The 25,874-nt window shown below is 48.3% G+C and overlaps 2 gene segments (V, D, J or C); both read left to right on the top strand.

The window, feature by feature from the left end:
* Window positions 1–4,161: 4,161 nt before the first annotated feature.
* Window positions 4,162–4,866, top strand: LOC311184176 (immunoglobulin lambda variable 3-25-like). The segment is given in 2 exons: window positions 4,162–4,207; window positions 4,550–4,866.
* A 7,831-nt stretch (window positions 4,867–12,697) lies between these two features.
* On the top strand, window positions 12,698–13,158 carry LOC311184175 (immunoglobulin lambda variable 4-3-like). The segment is given in 2 exons: window positions 12,698–12,743; window positions 12,848–13,158.
* Window positions 13,159–25,874: the final 12,716 nt, after the last annotated feature.

The raw sequence follows: 25,874 nt of genomic DNA, 5'->3' as shown, positions 1-25,874 counted from the left end.
TTGGTTTTGTGTATGGGTGCTTTGTTCCCACCTGTTTGGATTTAGCTGAATGTCAGTCATATAAGCATGTGCTTGGGCTGTCTGTCCTCATGCTGAGCTCCTGTAGCCTGAGAAGACTCTCCCACCCTGGAGTCCACAAGATTGTCCCCTGCTCCCGCCCACTGGTGCCATTTGGGCTCCGCTGCCTCAGACCCCAAGTCTACACAGGACTCCCCGTCCCAACACCCCAGTCCCAGATGCTGCCCAGTCTCTCTCCACCACTTGAAGGGGAGCATGCCCCCCCACCCCCGCAAACTGGCTGTGCAGATGCAGGCGTGGGGCCAAGAGCCGAGCTCTTGGCCAAGTCCCTGTTGTGAAGAGAGAAAACATAAAGACAGGGAGTTAGATAAGTTTTAGTGTCTAGGTGTCTGACTATAAATGACCATACTTTCATCCGCACAGGGAAATGAGTCAAATCTTTTGAAGATACTTCCTACTACTTATGCCATTTTTCTATCCTGACAGCAGCTCCAAAGTCTTCTCTCCAGAGAGACCTTCTCTAGCCTGTCACCACCTAGCACTTGTCATTTGTTAATTAATTGACTGCACGTATCTTCCTCCTATTATTTTTATTAATTGATAAATTTTTGTGAATCATTTTTCCAATGGTCAGGAAATGACAGGTCTTTCATATGCAACGTCAATACAATACAACCCTAAGCATGAACAGTCAAGATTTTTTTTTTCCCTGTAATAACAATGGAGTGAGATGGATGTGATCCATATACCCACTGTTTCCATGAGAAGACAGATCTTCTTAGACTCTGGTTCTGCAGCCCCACTATGGAGGGCTTGCTGTCCTTTTTTAACATAGGATATCAAATGGCTGCTGTAGCTCCAGCTATCACATTATCATTCAAGAGGAAACTTTCTGTATTAATCCAGTATTTCTCTCTAATTCAAGGTTCAATAGAAAAAAAGTTCAATAGAAAAATCCCAGTCAAGTTATAACAATTCTGCCAGAACTGGCCATGTGGTTGATGCATTCTATAGGAACCTGTGTACAGTGTCTAGCTTGGGACATAGATGGAGCTACACATAGGGAGATTCACTAGGACCACCTGCTGAGTGTGAAAACCAGCTATGTCTACTATTCTGCTCCATCCACACTATGAAATCTCCTGAGAGCATGGACAGTGTCATGTTCATGCCACATAGCCCAGAAGCAATGTGTGCAAGACTGAACTGTGGTTCACAAGTACTTATTGGATGGACTCTCACCACTGCTTTTCAATATATATACTAGAGGACCTCCCCAGTGGCGCAGCGGTTGAGCGCTGGGTTGCGAAGCTGCCCGCAGCCTCTGCAGCACCGGTTCGATACCCGGCTGCTCCCCGGCCACTGGAGGAGGGTCCCACATTGCGCACAGACCTCTCCTTGCTGCCCGCTGCTCCCCTCAGCAGTGTACTTCGGTCCTTCTGCCTGCTCTGCTCCCTGCTCTGGCTCTGGTGAATTCTCTCACCCTCCCGCGCTTCTGACTGTACCCAGTGCTTGTATAAATAAATAAATAAATCTAAAAAATATATATATATATATATACTAGAAGTCCTAGCTAGAGCATTTACGTGAGAGAAAGATGTAGAAGGAATTCCAATAGGGAAACAGGAAGTAAAACTCTCACTATTTACTGATGAGATGTCAATATAGAGAGAACCCTAAACACTCTATAGGAAAACTAATTAAAACAATAAAATAGTTTAGTAAATTAGTTTACAAAACCAACACACAAAGGTCAGTAGCCTTCTTCTATGTAAACAATACATCTAAAGAAGTAAATAAAACCATCCCATTCAGACCAGTACCAAAAAAACTTAAATACTAGGGCTAAACCTCACAATGGAGGGTATAGACCTATACAAAGAAAACTACAAAATTTTGATTAAAAAAATGGAAGAAGACACAAAGAAATGGAAAGGTATTCCCTGCTCTTGGATCAGCAGAATTATTATGAAAATGGTTTCACTACCAAAAACAATGTACAGATTCAATGCCATTCCAATAAAAATCTCCATTGCATTCTTCAAAGAAATAGAACAAATATTGATGAAAATCATATATAATCACAAAAAAACTCAAATAGCCAAAGATCTCCTGACTAAGAAAAGAAAGAAGGAAGTATTATTCTTCCAGGCTTCAAATTATGCTGCAAAGCCATAATAATACAAAAAGCATGATATAAAAACAGACACTCAGACCAATGGAATCAAATTGAAAACCCAGACATAAAGCCACATGTTTATGGTTAACTGATCTATGGCAAAGGAACAGGGAATATGTCCTGGAACAAGGACAAACTCTTCAATAAATAGAGCTGGTAAAACAGGACTGCTACGTGTAAGAGAATGAAACTAGACTACTGCCTCATTCCATGTACAAAAACCAACACGAAATGGGAAAAAGACCTGAATATACTACCTGAATCTATAAGATATGGTTTCAGAAGAAAACATGGGAAAACTTGTAGGCAACTAGAGATCTGAGGCTTAAAGCAGAGGAGAGGGAGGAAAAAGGGATCAAACAGTGGGAAGAGCACATGGGATCATGGTGACAATTCACAGGTATGTGGTGGTGGGATATTTATGGGACTACACTTGAGGGGAGAAATCAAATACTGTGCAAAATCAACAACAATGTAAGAAAATTAAAAACAAATAGAAAAACAACAACGACAAACACTTGCTGGAGGAGTTTCCCTGTCTGTCTTGGGTACAGTCACCACTAGGCCCCATATGGCACTGCACACACAGCTGGCACCATGAAGAGCCATTCCCTGAATCCTGTTCTCCCAAAGTGTCAACCCTGTGAAAGGATAGTTCTTGCAGGTGTGTCTCAGGTGGGCCCTGAACCTCCCTCCTCTAAATGGACGTGCTCATATTTTCCTGGGTGATCTGAAAACTTTGTACCAACTATGGAAGAACATTTCACCCCTGGGTCAGCATCTCATGATCAGGGAGTCACCACCTGAGATGCTGCTTCTGAATCCTCACCTAACTCCGGATTCCCCTTTGTCTCCTGTAGCCAGTGCAGAGTGGCCACCAGGAGGCAGGAAAGAGCCATATGTATCAGGATTTTTAAAGCACCCTGGAGATTGGGACAGGAAGGTTGGTAACCATGAGCGAATACCAGAGTAAACAGGTGGTATTTTCCTGTAGTGTCTTCCTTAACAATCATGCACCATCTTCAGACTCCATGGACTTCTGATTGAATCTTGCAGAACTGCTGGTTTCACTGACCCAGGTTCAGACACATCAGTCCTGGACCCCCAAACACACACACAGCCCAGTCCAGATAAAATGATGTCACTGTCCTCACCCTTAACTTTTCTGTGGTCACATAGTCTTCCTCCCTCCCTTTGCTTTGAGTCGTCCCTGTCCTGCCAAAAAACTGCTCCATATTCCTGGATGAGAACGTGGCATCAAGTAGTTGTTCAATGCACTTTTGTTCCCTTTTTATGAACCGAAATGTTTTATTACTTAATACATTTTCACAGGCAAGTAAACACACTTAATTAGAGTGAACATTCATTTCAATTGCTCTTGAGTTTGCACAGTGTCACCAAGTATTTCCTGGGAGCACATGATACCTGTGTGAACTAGCACACAGGGGATACTGAGGCACAGCCCCTATCACTGGCCTCAGGACACAACCCCAAGGAAAATATAATAACCTCAATGACTCCATGTGTCCTGTGCAAGGAAGCAGGTTTATTCTTTTCTGCTGCTCAGGTATTGCTCCCTGGGGTGGGACCTGCCTCCACTAAGCCCCCTCATGGCACCCTCAGGCCAGGTCAGAAAACACAGACAGACTCCACACTGAGTGCTACCTGGGAAGGAGCTGCCCAGCATAGAGGCCAGGACAGAGTCTAGGGGAGGAGATTCAACCAGAGCGTGAGACAAGCAGAGAAGAAGGATCCCAAAGCTGAGGGTGGGAACTCTTAAAAATACCCCTTCCTTCCCTGTGTCCCTGGGGGCTGAGTCTTCTCTGAAACCACAAACCTCCCCAAGCAGCAGCCTGGGCCTGGCTGATTTGCATACCCAGCAGCTCTCTCCAGCAAGGGGATAAGCAGGCCTGGGGGGAACCTGCCCAGGCTCAGCCTCAGGGAGCAGAATCAGAGACGGAACCATGGCCTGGACCCCGTTGCTCCTGGGCCTCCTGGCTCATTGCACAGGTCTGAGCCCAGATTCATTCCCAGGGCTCTGGGACCATCCTAGCCCTGACTCTGAGCTCAGCAAGGGCTGCCTGTGGGGGCAGGATGTTCATGACCCTGTGTAGGAAGGGGGCGTGGGTGGTCAGCCCTCACTGTACCCATCGTTTAGTGTGAACCTTAGGGTCTGAGTCATCAAGATTAGGGAAAGGGTGTTTATTCATGTCTCAAAATTGCCAAGCCAGGACACTGAGGCAGGGGCACTCAGGGGAACAGACACTACTGGATCTGAATCCAGACCAGGCAAGGGAGGTCCTCTGAGAATGGGTCCTACATATTAAACCCCTCTCCTTTTCTCCCTTGCAGGATCTGTGGCCTCCTATGAGCTGACTCAGCCACCCTCAGCGTCGGTGTCTCTGGGACAGATGGCCAGGATGACGTGTCAGGGAGACAACTTGGATAAGAATTATGCTCACTGGTACCAGCAGAAGCCTGGCCAGGCCCCTGTGCTGGTCATTTATGAGGATAACAAGCGGCCCTCAGGGATCCCCGACCGGTTCTCTGGCTCCAGCTCGGGGAACACGGCCACCCTGACCATCAGCGGGACCCTGGCCGAGGAAGAGGCTGACTATTACTGTGAAGCAGGTGATGGCAGTGGGAGCAGCCGGCGTTACTCACAGTGACACAGACAGATGGGGAAGTGGGACAAGAACCTCTGTCCCTGGCCTGGCGCTCACTCCCACATCCCTCTGAGGCCTCCTGTGGGGTCCCCTTCAGGGTTGGGAGAGTCCAAGTAGCTTCTTTGTTCTCAGGGCTGCTGTTCCCCTGCTGAAATAGAGAGGGTGGGAGTCTGTTCTGAATTCTGAGACTTCTTGTCAGCGTCCATAGATGCAAGGACCCTCTAACGAAGGCTCCAGGACAGCCAAGACCATCTCCAGGCTCAGTCTCTTCACTTGTCCTGGGATGTTGAAAGGAGTCAAGATTCAGAAGGACAGTGTCTGGCTCTGGGTGGCCCCTGACCTTGTGGTCATTCCTGTTATTAGCTTTGGATCACCCTGCACTAGAGCCCAAGTCCTGCTTGTTAGAGAAAGCCCTCCCTGGGAGGAGAGGGGTGGGGCAGCAGCCATGTCTTCCAGACTCTCTGCTCCTTTTTAGGTTCACATCTGAGCATTTTCATCAGACATTTGTAAAACACGACATCACTCTTTTACATTATTAGATGTAACAAATATCATCAGGTTTAGATGGCCATTCTTTTGATTTTTTTTTTTTATTATTTACAACTGTTTCTTCTTTCCATCTTTAACTTAGCTTCCATATCACACTTCTTACTGATGATCTAATGCATATTTTTGTGCCTAGGAGTCTCTTATTCATTAGCCCTTCTTACATCTATCATAAAAATAGACATTTAAAAATGTGTTTTCTTAACCCAAATACCCCAAAATAGATGACTGGGTCAAGAATATGTGGATTATACATGCACAATGGAATATCACTCAGCAATCAAAAAGATAAACTTAGGCCATTCACAGCAATTTGGATGGAGCTGGAAGGGATTATCCTAAGTGAAATAAGGCAGAAAGTAAAAGAAAAATATTGGATGTTTTTTTCACTTATAGGAGGAACACACAGGATATAAATAAGGTATCAGAAAAAAAGTAGTTATAATAAATTAAAAAATCAAAATCAATAGTCACCTATAAATCAGAGACATTCTGCAGGGGAAGAGGAGAGAAAAGGATCAAAACAGGGAGTGGGGAAGAGCACAAGGGACTGACTAGGTGATGGTGCACGGGTGAATTGGTGGTAGGAATCTCATGGGGACTACACCTGAGAGGAGAAAGTATGTATTGTACAAAAAACGAAGACTGATGTAAAATATATATAAAATTAAAAAAAAAAGAAAAAGTATAAAGAAAAAAATAAAATGCCACTTATTCTGGGAAAAAACAGTGCTTTTTTTCCTGTGGTTTTAAGTGTTCATTGACTCTCTTCCACATTGTCAAAACTTCTAGTAGTAAAATGTAATCAAAACAACACACATATTAAGAGTTTCATAAATAAATATCAAATAGTGTTTGTTTATGGATCCACCAGTCTACACAATTTTCTGCTAGAATGAAGCAAGGTCTGACTTTAATTCTGTCCTGGCTTCCACTTTATGAAACTTGGAGAAATTTTCATCTCATAAGCAGAAGTTGTGCAATACAGTGTCTCTCACCAACCTGAGCTCCTCCCTAGTTCCATGCCAAAAATCTTGGTCATTGATGATAAAAGTTGTCTATCAATGACGAAGATTTTTGGCATGGAACTAGGGAGGAGCTCAGGTTGGTGAGAAACACTGTATTACACAAATTCTGCTATGAGATGAAAATTTCTATTAGATGAAAATTTCAGTCTATTAGCTGACAGTTTTCATGCTCTTCTACTTTTGCTGAAAGCTAAGAATTGGAAACCACTGGGCTGCAAGAGGATTGGTGTGGTGGACAGTATGTAGCAGCAGGAAACCCCTTCTGAAACAGAGTGTTCATTTCTCTACCTACTGCCCGCAGACAGCCTGGCTTCAAAAGCTAACCCTCCCCATGAAGAGAGCCACCTTTCCCCCTGTGCTGCGTCCCTGCCCTAACGTCAGGTCTCCAAGCCTGATTAGACGTCTGAAGACCAGGCCCCCAGACACTGGGCAGAGCTCAGAAGGGGCATGGGAGAGCAGAGTCCTGTCAGAGTACATGCCAGAGAAACAAGCTAGTTTCTACAAGCCTCAGATAAGAAGCCACAGAGTCTGAGATGAGGACATGATTGTCAAGGGTGACACTGTAGAAAAATGACCCCTGTTGATTCAGCTCCTGGTGACTGATGCTCCCCATGTCTCAAGCTGCAGGGAGGCTTTAACCTTGATGCAGGTGGCTCTCTGCTGCCCCCTGGTGTCTCCCTGCACTGGGTGCAGTAGGCACAGAGGCTTCCTTTGTTCAGGTTTAGATTCAGAAGCTGCAATCAGGAGGTGATGGTCCCATGAGTGAATTACCCTCTCTATGTGGCCCCTATTTCCCTCAAGACCAGGTGCAGGGTCTTCATCTGATCAAAGTGGAAAACAAACATGAACGTGCCCATTTGGAGGAAGAGTGAACTAGGCCCACCTGAGGCATCGCTGTACATGACCATCAGGTTGTGGACAGCCATGGAATGGTCATGGACTTGGCACTCACAACACCATCTTGGTGCATATCCAAGATACTGAGAACATAGATGAGAAATGACTGGTGGACACCTCTTCAGGAGGTGCCCCAGGAGCTGACTCTAAACCTGTAAATATCACCTTTAGAACAAGATCAGAACACACAGGCTACCATTGAATCTGATGTGGCTGGGCCTTTCCAGAGAGAAGCCAGGACAAAGCCTAGGAGAGGAGATTTAAATGGACCATGACACCAGCAGGAGAAGGAGGAACCCTAAGCTAGGAGTGTGGACTCTCAAAAATACCACTCCCTGCTGTGTGTCCCTAAGGACTGAGCCTTCTCTGAATCCACAAAGCTCCCCAAGCAGGAGCTTGGGCCCTGACTGATTTGCATACCCAACAGCTCTCTCAAGCAAGGGGACAAAGACAGGCCTGGGCAGATCCTGCCCAGCTTCAGCCTCAGGGAGCAGGATCAGGGACCCACCATGGAAACTATTGATGAAACTTCATAGTCAACCTGAGAACTCCCATGGAAATGACAGAATATTCTGTGGGATAGAACCCTGGAGACTATGGGCATCGCACCTCACAGTGACCCCAAAAGGAACAGGTGGGGTGACAGAGGGTCTCGGATTCTAGAGGACAGTTTGCTGCCTGGGTGCTGGAGACAGTCCCCTGGGAGGAGGGTCAGACACTGAAGGAGGGAAGCACATGGCAGCAGGTTCAGCCCCAGGGCTGGTGATCCCAGAGATAGATGGTCCTGAAAGGAACAACTGCTAAAGCCCAGGAGAGAGATTTGGGGGTGACAGGGTCATTTCTAGGGCTGCAGTGACAGAGAACCATATACTGTTTCAGGGCAACCCTGATAAGAAATGGGTTGTGTGGTTGTGGGTCTTCACCCATGTGCTTCAAAAGGACTTATTAATGCTAAATTTCAGGCATGCACAAAAGGGTAATAAAAGGTTTATTTACAAGAGAAGGGGCAATGAATAAATGAATAACTCAGGGAGAAAAAAAAGGGAGATAAATTCATGAATGTGTCCTACCGGTTCTGCTAACCTGGAATCCCAATGACCTGCTGAGAGCTGGTGAAAAGCCAAGTGCCATGAGGCCAAGAGAGTGACCCCTGCCCACATGGCTGGTTATATACCCAAACAAGAAAACATGGCTGCTTAACTCCACCCTCAGGTCCTCACAACCCACCCTTTGGTGATCAAGGGATTTATAGTTCCCAGTGTTGTGGGGGTGGAGTCCACAAAACCTGTATGGAGTTTGCTCAGGAATCCTTTCCTCTTAACAATACTAGGGGTTGACAAGAGATACAGATTGACTCAGTTCTGTGGATAATGTCTGATCAAGGCATTGGCAGGGATCGTTTTCTGTTTTGTTTTGTTCAGACTTTTGTGGACTCTGAGGAGAATCTGGTCCATGCCTCTCTTCAGCAACGGCTACTTTGCTGTGGTTCCTCGGCTTGTAGATTCTGCTTCCTTCCCCACATGGCATTTCCCTACTGAGTCTATCTCCAGATGACCCCAATTACAAGGACCAGGAAAACTGGATAAACTTGTCCACCCAATTCAACCAACAACACTGTCTCCTCCACAGTCAGGCCCTCCCTCTCCTTGAGGACACTGCAGGTGGAGGTTACACCACCAAGCTCTAGGGGATCAATCAGGTGGGCAGGACTGATGGCCCACAAGGACCCTCCCCCTCCCCTGAGTAACTGTTCCAACTCCATCCTGCTGTTTTCATCATCACACAGTGGCAAATCTCTGACATGTGGCCTCCTTGAATTCCCATCAGAACTTAAGTGAGCCGAGACCATTGCCTCCTGTCTCAGTGGGGGAAGGGAGTCTTCTCAGCTGCTTCCTGGATGAGCCCCCAGGACCCCTGCTGCTCTCTTCTGCATCTGCAGGTCCTGGGACTCCAGCCAGCTCAGTGCTACTGTGATCATGGATCCTTCAGAGACTCTGTAGCACTTCGCGCCTCTGTGGACCAACTGGAAAGGATCAGAATCAGATGATTCTGCTACCTGTGCCCCAGCTCCCCTCACCTCAGTGACATTAGCCCACCTTGAGCCTCCTCAGGCCACACCTCCCTGCCAGTCTCCTTGATGTCCTCTGTGCAGGGGACAGAAGACATGTGCAGGATAGGGTTCCAGATTCTAGAGGACAAGGGCACCTGCTCAGAATGGGGTGGTCACAATGTTGCTGAAATGACACACCTCACAGTGTGTGGACAAGCATGAAGCAGTTATTTCCTGGTTCTGCTGGATACCCCATGATGTGTCCCATGTTTGGGGATCCATGATCCTGCCCTTTGGCATAAAGGCCTAGTGACCACGGCAGGAATATTGGAGGATGTAACTTCCTGCTTGTCTATGCCAAGGACATTATATATGTTAGGCTGTGTTTGTGTATGTGTGTGGACATGTGCATACATGCACAGTTTGGTATAACTGTGAAATAGAAACCATGTTAATGCTTTAAATGCAAATTTCTTTATTTCCTTTACATTTTCCTCAATGTCAGTATCTATGCTTATATTAGAAGAAATGTGGATAAGGATATTAATAGAAGGAAAAAGAGAAACATTCATATGTTCTGAACATAAATCTAACCATTGAAATCTCCTGATATTTTTATTAAATCCTTCAGTAACAATCCCTCATTTCACCCATTTCAAAGATGGGGAAACTGAGGCATGGAGTGATGTGCAATATACCTGCAGTCAAAACTAGAAAACAACTGATCGCACAGCAGATTCTCTGGCCCCAGAGTGCCCGCTCCTCACCACCAACCTGTCAGCTCTGCTTGTGTTTTCAGAGCTGAGACACGGTCTCTCTTTAATATCTGGTGGGGTCTCTCTTTCAAAGTCAAGTGACTGTTAATGTTTGACATGCACTTCAGTCTAATATAAATAAAATGTGAACCTTCAATTTAATTTAAAAATTCCAGCTTACACATTTAAATGATTAGAAAGGTGGGTAGAAGTTGTTCTTATTATATTTTTTTTTAATTTTTTTTTTTTAAGATTTAGTTAGTTATTTATACAAGCACTGGGTACAGTCAGGCATGCGGGAGGGTGAGAGAATTCACCAGAGCCAGAGCGGGGAACAGAATAGGCAGAGTGACGAAATACACTGCTGAGGGGAGCAGCGGGCACGGCAGGAGAGGTCTGCGTGCCATGTGGGACCCTCGCCGGCAGCTGGGGATCGAACCGGCGCTGCAGAAGCTGCGCGCAGCTTCGCAACCCAGCATTCAACCGCTGCGCCACCAGGGGAGGCCCCATATTGTATTTTAACTCAAATAGACAAAATTTTCTTATCTCAATATATATTCAATATAGTATATACTGTATTTAAATTACTTTATACCAAGTCTCTTAAATGTGGTTGGAATTTCAGAACTGCAGCATGTCTATAGTGGAACTACACACAGCTCATGCTCCAAAAACCCTGTGTGGCTTGAATCCACCACAGGACAGAGCAGGTGGAAGGGTGAGTTTTCCTCAGGTAACTGTAACAGGTGGGGGCAATGGAGGGCCCGTGAACCTTGGGTCTCCTTGGGGAGGAATGACAGCTCCACTCTCCATGCCACCCAGCAATGAGGGAATTGTTGTAACATGTGTCCACACTAATCCCGCACTCAAAGACAAGATATTCAATAGAGTGATAATTTTAAAGATGAGTGTCAGCCTCAAATACAGTTGTATTATGAGTCAGGGTAAGGAATGACAAGTGACCCTATATTAATGGTACAAGAATCCCATTCAGAGAGAAGTTCATTTCCATAAATCCCACAACAAATCATAAAGTTATATTCTGGACTAGATCTAGGTGGTGGCTGATCATCAGAAAAGTCGGATGAAGTCGGATGACTTGTCCTCTCCACAGAGTGATCTTTGCCGAGTTCCCAAGCTCAGGTCACTTTGGGAAAGTCCTTCTCCCAGGATGGTGCTAACAACCAGCCACACACTGCACAGACACCAAGATGCGAAGGTGTGAGGACTGGCGCTGAGGAGCCAGCAGTCCCTGCAGACTCTGAGGGGTACGTGGAGGGGAGGAGGCGTCAGGGGAGGGGCTGTGTGTGGTGCTCGGCTGGGAGCAGAAAGGACAGGCCTGAGGCCCGTGGCCCTGTCCCGACTCAGTCACCTCTTCACACACAACTGGAAGGGGCAGCGTGTCACGGGTGTCTATGCCCAGGGGAACAGGGGCCTCTCAGGGGGTCCAGGTGCAGCATCTCAGCATGTGTCAGTGAGTCACATTGTACATTTTCAGCAGCAGGAGCCTGAGGACAAATACATTTGTTCAGGACATTAGGGGAAAGTGCACACATCACAGGCTATACCTTAGAACAAATCCTCCTGTGCCTACCTGACAGTTCTCCAAAAGCCATGGTATTGACCTACTTGGAAAAGGATCCTCATCCTAAAGTGTCAGGAAAGGAGCCTGATACTTAGAGCCTAACCAAGCTCTCAGGTCTCCATGTCCCACCCACACAGGGTCTGTGTGTCTGCTCCAGAAGGAACAGGAGGAGGGTCCCCACTCTCAGGTTCCCCACTTTGAGCACAGACTCAGACTTAACTGGGAATCAGATTCCAGAACTGTTAGCATCTGAGTGTTCACTGCATAGATGAAGGGAGGACAGATGTCTGAATACAGAAGCTGGGGTCCCGACAGGAGGACCTAGGAGGCCTGGCATGAGAGAAGGAGGAAGACATGAGGCACAGTGAGGGGAGGGCAGGAGGTGAATAAAGGGCCCTGAGGTGGGAATTCTAACCCACCATCCTGGTCTTCGTTATTTAGAGAAAATCACTTACCCTCTCCCTGTTTCCTCACTTAGTAGTCAGGATTGGAGGCTGCAGTTGGTTATTTCGAGTGTCTGGTGAGGGGCCCATGTCACACTCACCCAGGGCCTGGTCTCCATCAGGGTCAGAAGCAGTCATGCTGGTGACTGTCTGCACATGCAGGATGACATTCATCCTGGGCACCAGGGGGCACTGTGGGCCTATTTTAGAGACTAGTTAGTCCAAGACACTGGGCTGTGCTCAAGTGTACTGGGCATAACTGATGTTCCCTCTGAAGACACTTCAGCTGTAAAAAAAGCTCCCACAATGAAACTCACACCTGGACCTTCCTCTGACCTCAGAAAATCACCAGCTTGACGCCCTTAGGCTCAGGGCTCAGACAAGACTGAGACACACACCCTGGGGACTGAGAAGAGATTTGCATTGGCTGCCCCGCCTTCTGGAGCTGCAGGCAGGGAGGATAAGACAGGAGCCTGGAGAGGCCAGTGCAGCTGGGCGGCCTCAGGCCAGAGTTCCTGGAAGCCTCCACCATGGCCTGGGTGTCCTTCTACCTCCTGCCCCTCATGGTCTCCTCAGGTTAGAGCAGCCCAGACACTCAGGGTCCCTGTCCCAGTATGTCACCCCAAGTAAAGACATCTGTCCAGTTTCACTCAGCATGCTTCTTGAATCTTTTGTTCCAGGTCTCTGTGCTGTGCCTGTGCTGACCCAGACCCCTTCTGCATCTGCCTCGCTGGGAGCCTCGGTCAAGCTCACCTGCACCCTGAGCAGGGAGCACAGTAGCTATTACATTGAATGGTATCAACAGCTGCCAGGGAGGGTCCCAAGGTATGTGATGCATGTGAAGAGTGATGGAAGCCACGGAAAGGGGCAGGGGATCCCCGATCGCTTCTCAGGCTCCAGCTCAGGGGCTGACCGCTACTTGACCATCTCCAACATCCAGCCAGAGGACGAGGCTGAGTATTACTGTAGTGTGGGCAATTCAGATGGTTAAGCCACAGTGACACAGACAAAGGGGAAGTGAGGCCAAAACTTCCCTCCCCACATGGCATGAGCTATGCTCGGAGAGGAGTGTGGAGTCTCAGAGCTCCAAGGAATTGTCTGCAGGTTGTTTCCCGCTCCTCGTCAGCTTGGGGTGAGAAAAAATCCTGTCAAGATTGTGGGTCAGCAATAAACATCTGACTTCAGGAGTGTCTGGACAGAGAGTTCTGAGCCCCAAGGAGGGTGCTGTCTGGGTCCAGGGTCCAGTTGGGCATCGAGGTGCTGGGAGGAGGTCTGCATCAGGACAAATGGGGGCACATTGGGGTCTCTCATGTGATAGATTCTCAGCTTGTGATGCCCAAAATGGCTCCACATCTGCCCTCAGGACTTTCTAGGAACTGAGCAGGACATGTCACTGGGAGCCCAGCAGCAAGTTTGGGGGAGAGTGGATGATGACAAGATAGAAATGTGGACCCACTTGTCTCAGCCTTGTGGGGACCCACTACCTTAAGTGCATTTGGTTGGTGGGGAGCAGGTGACTGCATATGCTGTTTTCCCACAACAGACACAGTGACTATGTGACCCTTACTCAGGACATGACCTGAGCACGGTCAGAGAGGATTAGGCCTGTTGACTGGTCCCAGAGGGAACAGCTCTGAGGGGGAAAGACCAGCAGATGCCTTGGGACCAGCAGATGGCTGACTCCCAAGGGGGCAGGAGGGTCTGGTATTCTGGGGAGGGTATACAAAGAATAGGGGAGCAGGACCAAGATGGACATCAGGGTTCATTCCTGCAGTGACCTCTGACACCAGGAAGGCAGAGTCACAGACGTTCCCCACTTTCCCCACCCCAGTGACCAGTTGGGACTGAGGATTACAGTTACTGTGTCCCGAACAAGGTCTGTCATGGACCCCTCAGGTGGAGGGGGGTGGTTTCCTCCAGTCCTTCCTTTGTAGGAGAGGGAGTCAGAGTTCTGTAGGGACATGTGACTACACCCCACATGCAGCACTCACATCCAAGCCTACCTGCAACTTATGGGGTTATCATTTGGAATAAAGTGACATAGTAGCCTAGTATAGACAGACAGAATGTAAACAGAGGGCTGAATGTACAAGGGAGACATATGAAGGTCATTGCATTTCTTGTTAGATGGTAGCAATCAGGGAGGGAGCTGCCACTGCCAATCCCAGGTCAGAAAGGGACTAAGTGCCCATGAGATGCAGTTCTCATGGTCAAGGTTATGACAGAGGCAGGGGCAGTAGGAGACCACAGGCAGCTCTTGGCCTGGGAAAGTGACTGCTGAGCAGTGCGGAGGACAAGTGAGCTCAGCTCTTTAACACAAAATTCTGTTTCAAAGTCCCATTTCCAGGGTGCTTTTCACAAGATAAACTGAGGGAGACACTTTATTCAATAGTCTCACAGGACCCTGTACCACCTGGCAATCCCTCGGCAAACTTCACCGCTCCTGACACCTCTATCACATGGAGACTCATTTATGACAGGGAGAGACTGTGCACGGGACTCAAGAAACTGTTACAGGGCAGGGACAGGGGCACCCTGGATCCTGCAAACCTGCCTGCTCTAAATAGGTTCTGCCATCCGCAGCATCAACACAAAATATATGAGACTTTTATGAAAAGGAACTTTAATACAATTAGTAAACAATACAGGGAAGGCAAAGAATATCGCTTCTAAATGAAACACCCAAAGCTACCCATCCCCTCCTGGGTAAAAGTCCACCCAAGCAGGACTGGCCAGAGCAAGGCCTGAAAGCCGTAAGCACCTTTCTGTGGGGACTCACAGAAAAGGATCAGAAACAACCAGACAAGTCTGAAAGGAAATGAACAAAATTAAAATCAAGATAAAAGCTGCCATGGTCATCCCCACGGGTCTCTCACCCACATCTGTATCACCCAGTCCAGGACAAAAGGCAAGCACAGTTTCTTCACGTGTCTCTCTGCTCCATGTGCCTCCTCCAGGTCTCCTTCTGGCTCTTCATCCTGCTTCCTTCCTTCCTCAGTCTCCTCTGCAGCTTCATCTCTTCTCTTTAGATCCACCCTCCTTGGGGTGGGGCAGGGTACCTTAAACTTCCCCTTTTCCTGGGGGCCACCCTGTTATAAAACTAGTGATGAATCTTCAGTCAATCTGACAACTCTACCTCTCTTGTGGCGCAAGGGGTTAAGCACTGCTCTATGAAGCAATCCACAGCCTCTGCAGCACAAGTTCCATCCCCAGCCGGTCAGGGAGCAACCCACATGGTGAGGCAGAACTCTCCTCTCTCACCTGTTGCTCCCCTCAGCAGTGTATTTCAGTCAGTCTGCCTGTTCTATTCCCCGCTCTGTCTCTGGTGAATCCTCTCATCCCCCACATCTCTGGCCTGTATCTCAGCTCTTGTATGCATAAATTAATAAATCTTTAAAAAAAATCTGACAACTCGTATAGAAATGGCAGAATGTTCTGTGGGACAGGACAGGACCCTGGAGACCATGGGCATTACTACACACTGTGATCCCAGAAGGAGCAGGCAGGCGGACAGAGGGTTTAGGTCCACAGAAGACAGTTTGCTGCTTGGGCACTGGAGATAGGCTCCTGGGAGGTAGGTTAGACACTGAAGGGAGGGCAGCACATGGCAGCAGGTTCATTCCCTGGGCTGAAAACACCAGAGACAGAAGGTTCTGGAAAGAGCCATAGCTGACACCTTGGGAACAGAGATCTTGGGGTGACAGTGTGTATTTGCTTGGGCTTCAATAACAGAGAAAACCCAAACTGAAGTTTCACAAGAGTGACAAAAGTGACTCATACCCTGAGGTTAAAATCTGAGCTCACGGTGTCAGCAGTGGGGGTGATTATCACTGTGAGGAGTGTCTGGTCTAGGTGTGTCTACAGCTTGTGGAGCTTAGTTGGCATATTTGGTGTCCTTGGCTTGAGATTCTGCCTCCATCTTCCCTGTTTTTCAAACAGCAAACAAATGGGACTCAGGGTCCAGCCTGCTCCAGTGACACATCTTAGCTAGTTCCATCTGCAGTGTTGCTAGACTCAAATAGGCCCATTCTGACCTGGGGGTTAATACATCAACAGGAATTTTTTGGAGATTCAATTCAAACCACAACGCTGTCTCCTCCACAGTCAGGCCCTCCCTTACTGGAGGCAGACTCTGCAGGTGGGAGGTTACCACCAAGCTCCCAGGGGTTACTTTGGCAGGACTAAAGGCCCAGAAGGACCCTCCCCTGAGTCACCATCCCTGTGTGGACATCCAGGTTCCATACTGCTCCTACCATCACATAGTGACAAGTCTCTGACCCTTGACAAGGAGACCTCCTCAGCCTCCGGGTGAGGACACAGTGAGAAAAGAACCCCATCCCTCATTTGGGGTGGGGTTCAGTACAACTGTATTGTTGCTTGAGTCCTCAGGACACAGTTATTGTTTCTCCTCCATCCTCAGGTCCTGGGTCTCCTCTCAGCCCAGCTCTGCTATGGCTGTGGCGACCCTCAGAGTCCACTACATACCACCATTCCTCTCTGGTCATGGAGGGATCAGAATTTGGGGACCCTTCTCTGTTTTTCCCAGAGTTCCTTCCCCTGAGTGACACCAGTTCAGGCCTGGGAATTCTCAGGGGTAACCTGCCCACCCGGGCTCCATGCTGCCCTCTGTGCAGGGGTCAGCCTGACCTAGGGGTCATCTTGGTCATCTAGAGTGAAGGATCAAAAGAGGGACAAATCAAGCATGACAAGAGGATGAAAGGACACTCATCACAGAGTCTGGACAATCATGAAGTTCCTCTGTTCTGGTTCTGCCCGGACTCCCCTTGATGTCGCTGTGATGGACAACCTTGATTATGTCCCTGGGCTCGAAGTCTCAGTGAGCAGGTCAGGAGGTGAGAGGGTGCCCTTCTAAAACCTGTGAAAGGGCACTGAATCCGCATATGCGTGTGTGTGTGTGTGTGTATGTTGGTGTTGCCAGAAAGTGTGTCATATGTCAGTGTTTTCTTGACTTTTTCATTTCCCTCCTCCCCATGTCTGCTGATGACAGGAATAAGGATGCCACCGGAAGGAACAGGAATAAATGTTCGTATACATAATATCAAGTTTCATGCACAGCTCTTCATGATATTAAACTGTTGAAGCACAAAGCTGTGAACAGAATCCCCATTTCCACAATGTTCCACAGCTGGAGGAGCAGAAACCTGGAGGACAAGCAGCTTGTCCGAGGTCAGACCCTTACAGCCTCAATCCAGCAACAGATTCGTCTGACCCCAGAGTCCTGGTCTTCACCCATCCTGGGGCCTCTCATTTGCTCTCAATGCTAAGACGTCCCTCCTCCTGAGGTGACATTTCTCCTCCTGTTCCAAAATCAAGTGACTGACATGTGACTTTGCAGTTTAGCGCTGTCCAGTCAAAATAAATTTACAACCACACATTCAGGAACCAACCGTGTGATAAAGATGACATTGAAATTTCAAACACTATATGCTTACCTGATGGAGTTATACTGAGGATGTCAGGTTGACTTGTTTACCTAATGTTCCTGAATTCCAAATTTACTAATAATCTCAGAAAACACAATATTAACATTTTTAGTTTTTATAATAAAAATGCAAATGTATTGTATACTCTATTAACAGTATTACCATTGCTGTTGATCTTACTTTTCAATAAAGAGATTAACTGAAAAAATAAATTATCCCATTAGCTTTATTTAAAAGATCAGAAGAATGTGTGGAATCGGTGTCTATGATGTATTGTTGTTTACTTCAATTATTGAAAAATATTTTTAACTATATATATTCAATGTGCCATAGAGACATGATTTTTTGACTTTTGCATAATCTCTCTAATAGGGTGACTATTTCAGAACCTCAGAGTGTCTTTGTTGGCACCAGAAACCTCATGCTCAGCGTGGCCTGTGCCCAGCACACAGGACTTTGAGGGGGATGCCTGAGGTTCTATAGTGACTGAGACTAAGGTGTGATGGGGGGAGGGGAGGCAGGAGGATGAGAAGGTGGAGGGGCCTGGGTGACATGTTCCACATGGGAACAGAATTGGCCCATCTGAGGCACATGGCCCTGTCTTATCATCACTCTCCCTTTAGCCCCAACTCCTTGAGCCTGCACACGGGGCCTGTCTGCTGTGCAGGTGCAGCACCCCAGAGCTTCACATGGACTCCATGGAGAACATCTCAACATTGTGTGACTGAGCTTCACCCCATCTTCAGTAGAACTATGTTTGCAAACAAATACACTTGTTCAAATATTAAGTGTTGTACAAAAGGATTTTGTACAGCGAAAAGGTTGTACCTGTGGCCACCTATGATCTCTTGCAGAAAGAGGAATGCCGACACCTGTAAAAACTGAAACCCCAAGATAACTGACCCCAGAAGCTCCCCTGGAGAGAGTGACTGAGAGATGAAAGACCAGAGGGGGTCATTGAACACTCAGCCCCATGCAGGACACTTAGCCTCATGCTGAGACATGTGTCCTGGGAAAGGCCAGGAGCAACTCCCTGCCCTCAACATTATCATTCCTATTAGACAAGGATGCAGACAAGCAAATGTCCATCCTGGATAAAAGGATAAACAGACCTGGCATGTCCACACCATAGTCTATTAATCAGCCCAAAACTGAAATGAAGGCCTCCCGCATGCCACAACATGGAATAACCTAGAACACATTGTGCAGTGACGGAGTCACTCACAAGACCACACAATGTATGATTCTGTTCATTTCAGCATCCTGAGTAGGAAAATGTATAGACAGAGAAATAGTGTATTTTTTTAGCAGTGGGGTACTTGGAGGTAAGAAATGTATAGACAGAGAAATAGAGAGTGTATTTTTTAGCAGTGGGGTGCTTGGAGGTAAGAACAAGAGATGAGAATTGGGGTACTTTTTAGTAATTAAGTACTATAATCGGATGTGTTGATATTAGAACATTTCTTTGGATACACCCGAAAAACATTGAATTGCACTTTGCTGAATTTGCTCAATGCTGGCGTATTGGCTACATCTTCAAAAAGTGCTGTAAACCCAAAACGCACACTACTTTAAGTCACAAGTGTGCAACTCAGAAACATGTTTCTCACCAGAGAGATAAATTATGTCCTTATTTTATTTCATAAAAACACAGTGTGTGCAGGTGATGTTGTACAAGAGTGTGAAGACTCCCTCCCGGCTGTGATCTTGGGTGAAGGTCAACGGGACCGGTTCCCGACTCCCCAGGAAATACCTCTTCAGAGCCCTGGAAGCATCTCCCTCTGCATCTGCTCAGCAGGTGAGGCTGCTGCTTTAGAAAGGTCACCTCAGGGTCCCCGGATAATGTACAAATGTCAATGGTGCACATTTTTACTATGAAAAACCGATTTCCTGCTCATACTCTGCTGATAAGCTCCAAGAGGACATGTCATTTGTGGGAAGGGATCACAGGGGGGTGATGGAATCAACATGACTCAAAGAGGAATCCACACTGATGATAGACATTACAGCTTCATCTTCTTATCAGCTATTGGAACAGGAGCAGGAGATTGAGGGGATTTTCTGTGCTGCATCCCAGGACCTGAGAAAATAATCAGGAAATTTCCAGGAAAAAGGTCATAGAAAGACCACTCCATTGACGTTTCTCTGAACGATTTTTTCCTGGGGTTTCTAATCAGCCCCAAAGAGCACTGGGAACAGCCCCCATGCACCTGAGCTGCCTTGGTGCAGAGCAGTAGCGCCCCCCTCAGGCAGCTGGCAGAATGTTCAGGGAGAACCTGTCTCCACTAGAGGACCCCAGACTTGGCTATTTGCCCCCATTTTCCCTTCCCCAACCCTGCCTGATTTTGCTACACACAGAAGAGGGTGTCATTTCTGACCTTAGACCTCCCAGGTCTAACTCTCTCTAATTCTCCAAAGGTGTCCTAGAGAATGTCATTCACCATCTCTAATTCTTTTCCCATCCCTGTCAAATGTCCTTCAGTGTCACTTAGAGTGGGTGATGGTCACCCTCTGGGGCCAAGCCAGATGACGCCGGAGCAGAGGCACAGGCAGCACCTTAGACCCCAGCTTGGTGCCTGGAGATTGAATGTGCAGGGAGGGGGATAGTAACCTTTACTTTGCCTTCAGCCCCCAGGTCACCTGGGAGGGGCCCATGTCTGAATTTATAGGTAACATCTGTCACACCCAGCTGCCTAGACACAGAGGCCCTCTATACCACTGTGCTGGTGCCAGAGATCCTGATGATTACATGGAAAATCCACCCAGTCTGCTGATATCACTTGATCCTTCTCCCAAGGTTCCTAGGAGAAAGTGTCACAGAGGAAGTGAAATATTTTTGAGTCACAGACACCTGACATCCTCACTGTCTTTCACATCAGACAAACCAAAGCTTTCCCTGCTACAGAGCAAGGGACTCCTGGGCTTAATATACAAGTCAACAGTATGACATAGGCTTTTGCAGAAAAAAGAATATATGTGACTTGACAGGGAGGAAGACATGTGGCAAGGGTCACATCTGGATTCCCCAGTGTGGCTCTGATTGATTTTGTGGGAGCAGAAGAGGTAAGAAGAAAAGCTTAAATGAAGAAGGTAGAGGTGGGCAGTTTAACAGCTTAGACACAAATCAGCCGCAGGGTGAACGGTCTTGTCCACTTCTGTTTGCACAGTGGCTGACTCTAGTTCTGGCTGACTTGGAGTTACCTTCAAGTCAACTCTGGGACACCTCAGGTTGCATGAGCACCTGCCTCGGCCCCAAAAGCCCCTGAATGGCTCCTAGAGATCTCTGTCCCCTGGTTGGTAACTTGCTCTCCCCGAGTTGGCATTGGGCCCAGGCTGCTGGCACCCCTGGAACTGGACAGAGGCTTCCCCTTCCCACCACCCATCCTCAGAGCTGCTGGCCTGGCTCTAACACCCCTAAGCCCATCAGGCAAGCAAGTCCCACCTGGCCCCAGGTGTCAGGGGCTAAGCAGGGGCAGGGGCAGGACCAACTCAGGGCCCTTTCATGACAATTTACCTTGAAACAGGAACTTGATAAGACCTGTGTGTTCTAGGGGGTTGGGGACAAATTGATTGGTTTCATCCCCATAGGAGCTGAGTCAGCACTACAGGAAGGCCCTTCCTGTTCCTTGCTCCATCTTCCCACCTGACAGCTGCTCCCAGTGCCCCCTGCGGAGAGGGCCCCCACACCTCTCACCACATAGCACCTGCTTGTCATTTTTATCTGTTCTCTGATATCTGCAAATCACTGACCACTGAAATAAATCTTCCCTTTTACTATTTGTATTAACTGATGGAGTTCTGTGAATTCTGTTCCAAATACGAAGAAATGAAAGGCCTTTTTTGAAGTGTAAAACATACACCTGAAAATAATTACAATAATAACTCTAGTCAGAATATTCTCCCCAGATACTCACCATTTCCTGAGATCCCAGACCTTTGTTATGATCTGGTTCTATGTCCCACTTGGAGACCTTGCTTTTGTTCTTTTTTTTTTTTTTAATAGAGGCATGCTTTATTTATTTATTTGTTTGTTTGTTTGTTTGTTTTGTTTTTTTGTTTATACATGCACTGGGTACAGTCAGAAGCGCGGGAGGGTGAGAGAATTCACCAGAGCCAGAGCGGGGAGCAGAGCAGGCAGAAGGACCGAAGTACACTGCTGAGGGGAGCAGCGGGCGGCAGGAGAGGACTGCGTGCCATGTGGGACCCTCCTCCGGTGGCCGGGGAGCAGCCAGGGATTGAACCGGCACCGCAGAGGCCGCGGGCAGCTTCGCAACCCAGCGCTCTACCGCTGCGCCACCTGGGAGGCCCCTTGCTTTTGTTCTTGTTAACAGAACACCTCAACTTGGCTACTGCAGCTCCAGCAAAGACACCCACAGCTAGCACAAGGGAACTACATCAGTCCAGAATCATGATGTCATTGACTAGAATGGATACTTACATGTTTGGGGACAAAGTAGACTTCACGGTCTTTCTTTAATTCTTTTTTTTTAGTTAAAGTATTTATTTATTTATCTTTACAAGAGCAGGGTTGTAGGCCAGAGGTTAAGGGGGCAGTGAGAAGAGTCAGTAGAGACAGATTGGGGAGCAGAACAGGCATATCTACTGCGAGACACTACTGTGGGGATTAGCAGGTGAGACAGGAGAGGTCTGCTACACCATGTGGATAAGCTCCCAGGCCGGTCAGGGATCAAACTCGTACTGCAGTGGCTGAGGATTTCTTCATGGTGCTGAGACTTAACTCCTTGGGCCACAGGAAGGTCCCCTCATGTTTGTATTCTGGCACTGGCAACTGAGTCCAGCTTAGAGATGAAGAACGACACACGGGGAGTACGTGGTGAGGACTGTCACCACATCTGCAACCACATGTGTCTACTGGCCTCTCTCTGGGCAGGCCCTGCCATAGCAGAGCTCAGCTGAAGTGTGCCCCACCCACAGTATGAAAAACTCCTAGGAACAGAGATGGTACCTGCTCATGCCATATGCCCAGGATGGAAAGTATACAAGAACAAAGTGGGTGCCATGTGCATTACTGAGGGATGTTCTTCTGTCTCTGTCTTGGGGGCATCATCACCATGGCCCCATGAATGGGGCACTGAACACAGCAGGCACCATCCCCTGAGTCTCCCCACATTAAACTTCATGGCCATCCTATGATTGTCCACTCCCTGATGGTCATGAGCTGGGTGTCTCAGGTGGGCACAGCTTCTTCCTCTACCAAATGGCGCTGTTCAAATCTGTTTTCAGCTGTGATCCTCTAAAGACCCTATGCTTAGTCTTGAGGAAAACAGGGGCCAGATAGTGAGGGTAATTCGGCTGTGGGCCAGCACTTCATAGCTCAGGGAATCCCCTCCTGAATTGAAGCTTCTGAATCCGAATCCGAACAAAGGGAACCTCTGTGCCTGCTGCACTCAGTGCAGGGAGCCACCAGGGGGCAGCAGAGAGCCACCCACAGCCGGTTAAAGCCTCCCTGCAGCTTGTGCCTGGGGAGAGTCAGTCACCAGGAGCTAACCCCTGAGTGAACAGAGGTCATTTTTCTACAATGTTTCTCTTGACAATCATGTCCAAATTTCAGATTCCACTGCTCCCTATCTGAGGCTTATAGAAATTGGCTTTTTTTTTGGGTACTTTCTGCTATTCCCCATCCTCCACACACAGCCCAGTCGTGCTAAGTGGCCTCTCTGTACAGGTCCTGGATGAGTGCTGGACCCAGCGGGTGTCTGATAAACTTAGTTTGATTTGATTACAAAAGAAGACAGCTTGTTACTTAGTACCTCATCTTATCAGCAAAACACAATTAGAGTGAACTCACAGAGGTTCTGCTCTTAGAGTCCTTTCCAGGCCTCACTTGCATGCAGCATTTCTGGACCCCGTAATGTCTATGTGACCTGAGTACACATGGAGGATACTGAGGCGGCACAGCCCCTGTGCCTGTCCCAGTAGCTCAAACTAGAAGAAAACACAGGCCTCAAAACTTTCTGGGTGGGCAAGTAAGGGATTTTATGCAGGACCTGCTGCTCAGAAGCTGTGAGGAGAGGGGGAGGATCTGGACCTATCTCAGCCTGGGAATCTCACCTGTAGAACAGGATCAGAACACACAGGCTTCCATGGAATCTTCTGTAGAAGAGCCTGTCCAGAGAGAGGCCAGGACAGAGTCTAGGGGAGGAGATTCAAGCAGACCATGAGAACAGCAGAGAAGGAGGATCCCTGAGCTGAGGGTGGGGACTCTAGAAGATATTCCTCCCCTCCCTGTGTCCTGGGGACTGAGTCTTGTCTGAAACCACAGAGCTCCCCAAGCAGTAGCTTGGGACTTGGTTAATTTGCATAGTCAGTAGCTCTCTCCAGCAAGGGGATAAGACAGGCCTGGGGGTTGTCCTGCCCAGCCTCAGCCTCAGGGAGCAGGATCAGGGAACTCACCATGGCCTGGACCCCTCTCCTCCTGGGCCTCCTGGCTCACTGCACAGGTGCTGAGCCAGACTCATGCACTCCAGCCCCAGAGCTCTAGGACAAGACTGGTTCTGACTCTGAGCTCAGCATGGGTTGCCTGTGGGGGCAGGGTCTTCATAATCTGCTCAGGATGAGGGGCTGGTTTGGTTAGACCCTCACTGTGCTCACTTATTGGAGTGAGCCTGAGGGACGGTGCCTGCCAAGAGAAGAGAGGGGCCTGTAATTTATTCATTTGTCCAAAATGGCATACATCAGCTAGGCTTATGAGAAGCAGCAGATGACAATGAGGGAAGGGACATCCACAAGGACCCACCAGCCCTCGGGTATCTGCCAGGACAGGAGGGAGGTGCTCTGAGAATGGGTCCTGAACATTAACCTCCCTCTCCTTTTTTCCTTGCAGGCTCTGTGGTCTCATATGAGTTGACTCAGCCACCCTCAGTGTCGGTGTCTCTGGGACAGATGGCCAGGATGACGTGTCAGGGAGATAGCATTGGTAGTAGTTATGTTCAATGGTACCAGCAGAAGCCCAGTCAACCCCCTGTGCTGGTCATTTATAAGGATAACCAGCGGCCCTCAGGGATCCCTGACCGGTTCTCTGGCTCCAGGTCTGGGAACACGGCCACCCTGACCATCAGCGGGATCCAGGCCGAGGACGAGGCTGACTATTACTGTCAGGTGTGGAAAAGTGGTTTAGGGCCACAGTGACACCGGGCCTTGGGGAAGTGAGACAGAAACCTCTCCCTATCTATATCACAGTCTCCTCTAGACCCAGAAGAATGGAGACACGGCCATGAGCAGCTCTGACCTGGGTCCAGATCTGAGATCCCTTGTGTCCCTGCCCCTCCAGGCAGTATCAGCACTGGACAGGTCAGGAGGGGTGAGAATGGGAAGGTAAGGATAGAAAAACTGGAAGGGGGCACCCCATATCAGAAATCTGCTCTCACAATGCCAAGAGCTGGAGGTAGGGTGGAAGGGGTAAATATATCCATGAACCCAGTGATAGGCACTAAACTAAGATCCTTAGGCACCAGAGCCAGATCACCAAGCACAAGCCCTAAGCAGGTGTCAGACTGCTGTAGGGGGTGTCAGGAGCACAGAACCTGAAGGTGAAGATAAGGAGTTTGAGGTCACTGTAGAATTTCCTGGTCCTTTCAAATTCCACATAGTTATTCAAAATCAACAAGAAACAAACCAGTCCATGAAGGAGTGAGCCCCCCTAAAGAGAAGATTGTAGCAGTGCAGTCTCTGCACAGGCACAGGGCTGCATCATTCTGCCCTCCTGTGCTTCTACTCACCAACTCTCCCTCCGCAGGGCAGCAGCCTTCCTGCCTGCCTGTGACCTGTAACAGGCCAGGGCTCCTCTTCACGACCTCCCTCAGCAGAGGCAGGTCTCCTCAAGACCACCTGCTTGTGACCGTGCAGGCCTCTCTCGTAGCAAACCCGTCCCTTTCGGGGCAGCCCTTTCTGCCTGCTTGTGTCAATACAAGTCCTGTATTCTTCTCTTGCTTTTATGACAAACCTGCCCCTTGGATATAGCTAATGTTTCTGTGTCCTAGAGAAAATCGCCTGGGAAACTCTGCATGTACCGCTGAAAGGGGAGCTCCAGTAAACCTTTCCCAGGGTAACCCAAAGACCCCACTCTCCAAATCAACAACTTTAAAGGTGACATCAAGACCACAGGATGGCGCTTCCATGTGCGTTCTTGTCCACGGTATTTGTGGGCGTTGAGGGCCCGGGTAGCAGGACTGAGGGTACAGAGAAGAGCGAGTGCAGAGTAAACCCTGAGCTGTGCATGACCCCAAGAGCACTGGAGTGCACT

This window comes from Talpa europaea, assembly GCF_964194135.1.
Source record: "Talpa europaea genome assembly, chromosome: 14".
NCBI classification, from domain to species: domain Eukaryota; kingdom Metazoa; phylum Chordata; class Mammalia; order Eulipotyphla; family Talpidae; genus Talpa; species Talpa europaea.
This window is presented reverse-complemented; position numbering and strand designations above follow the sequence as displayed.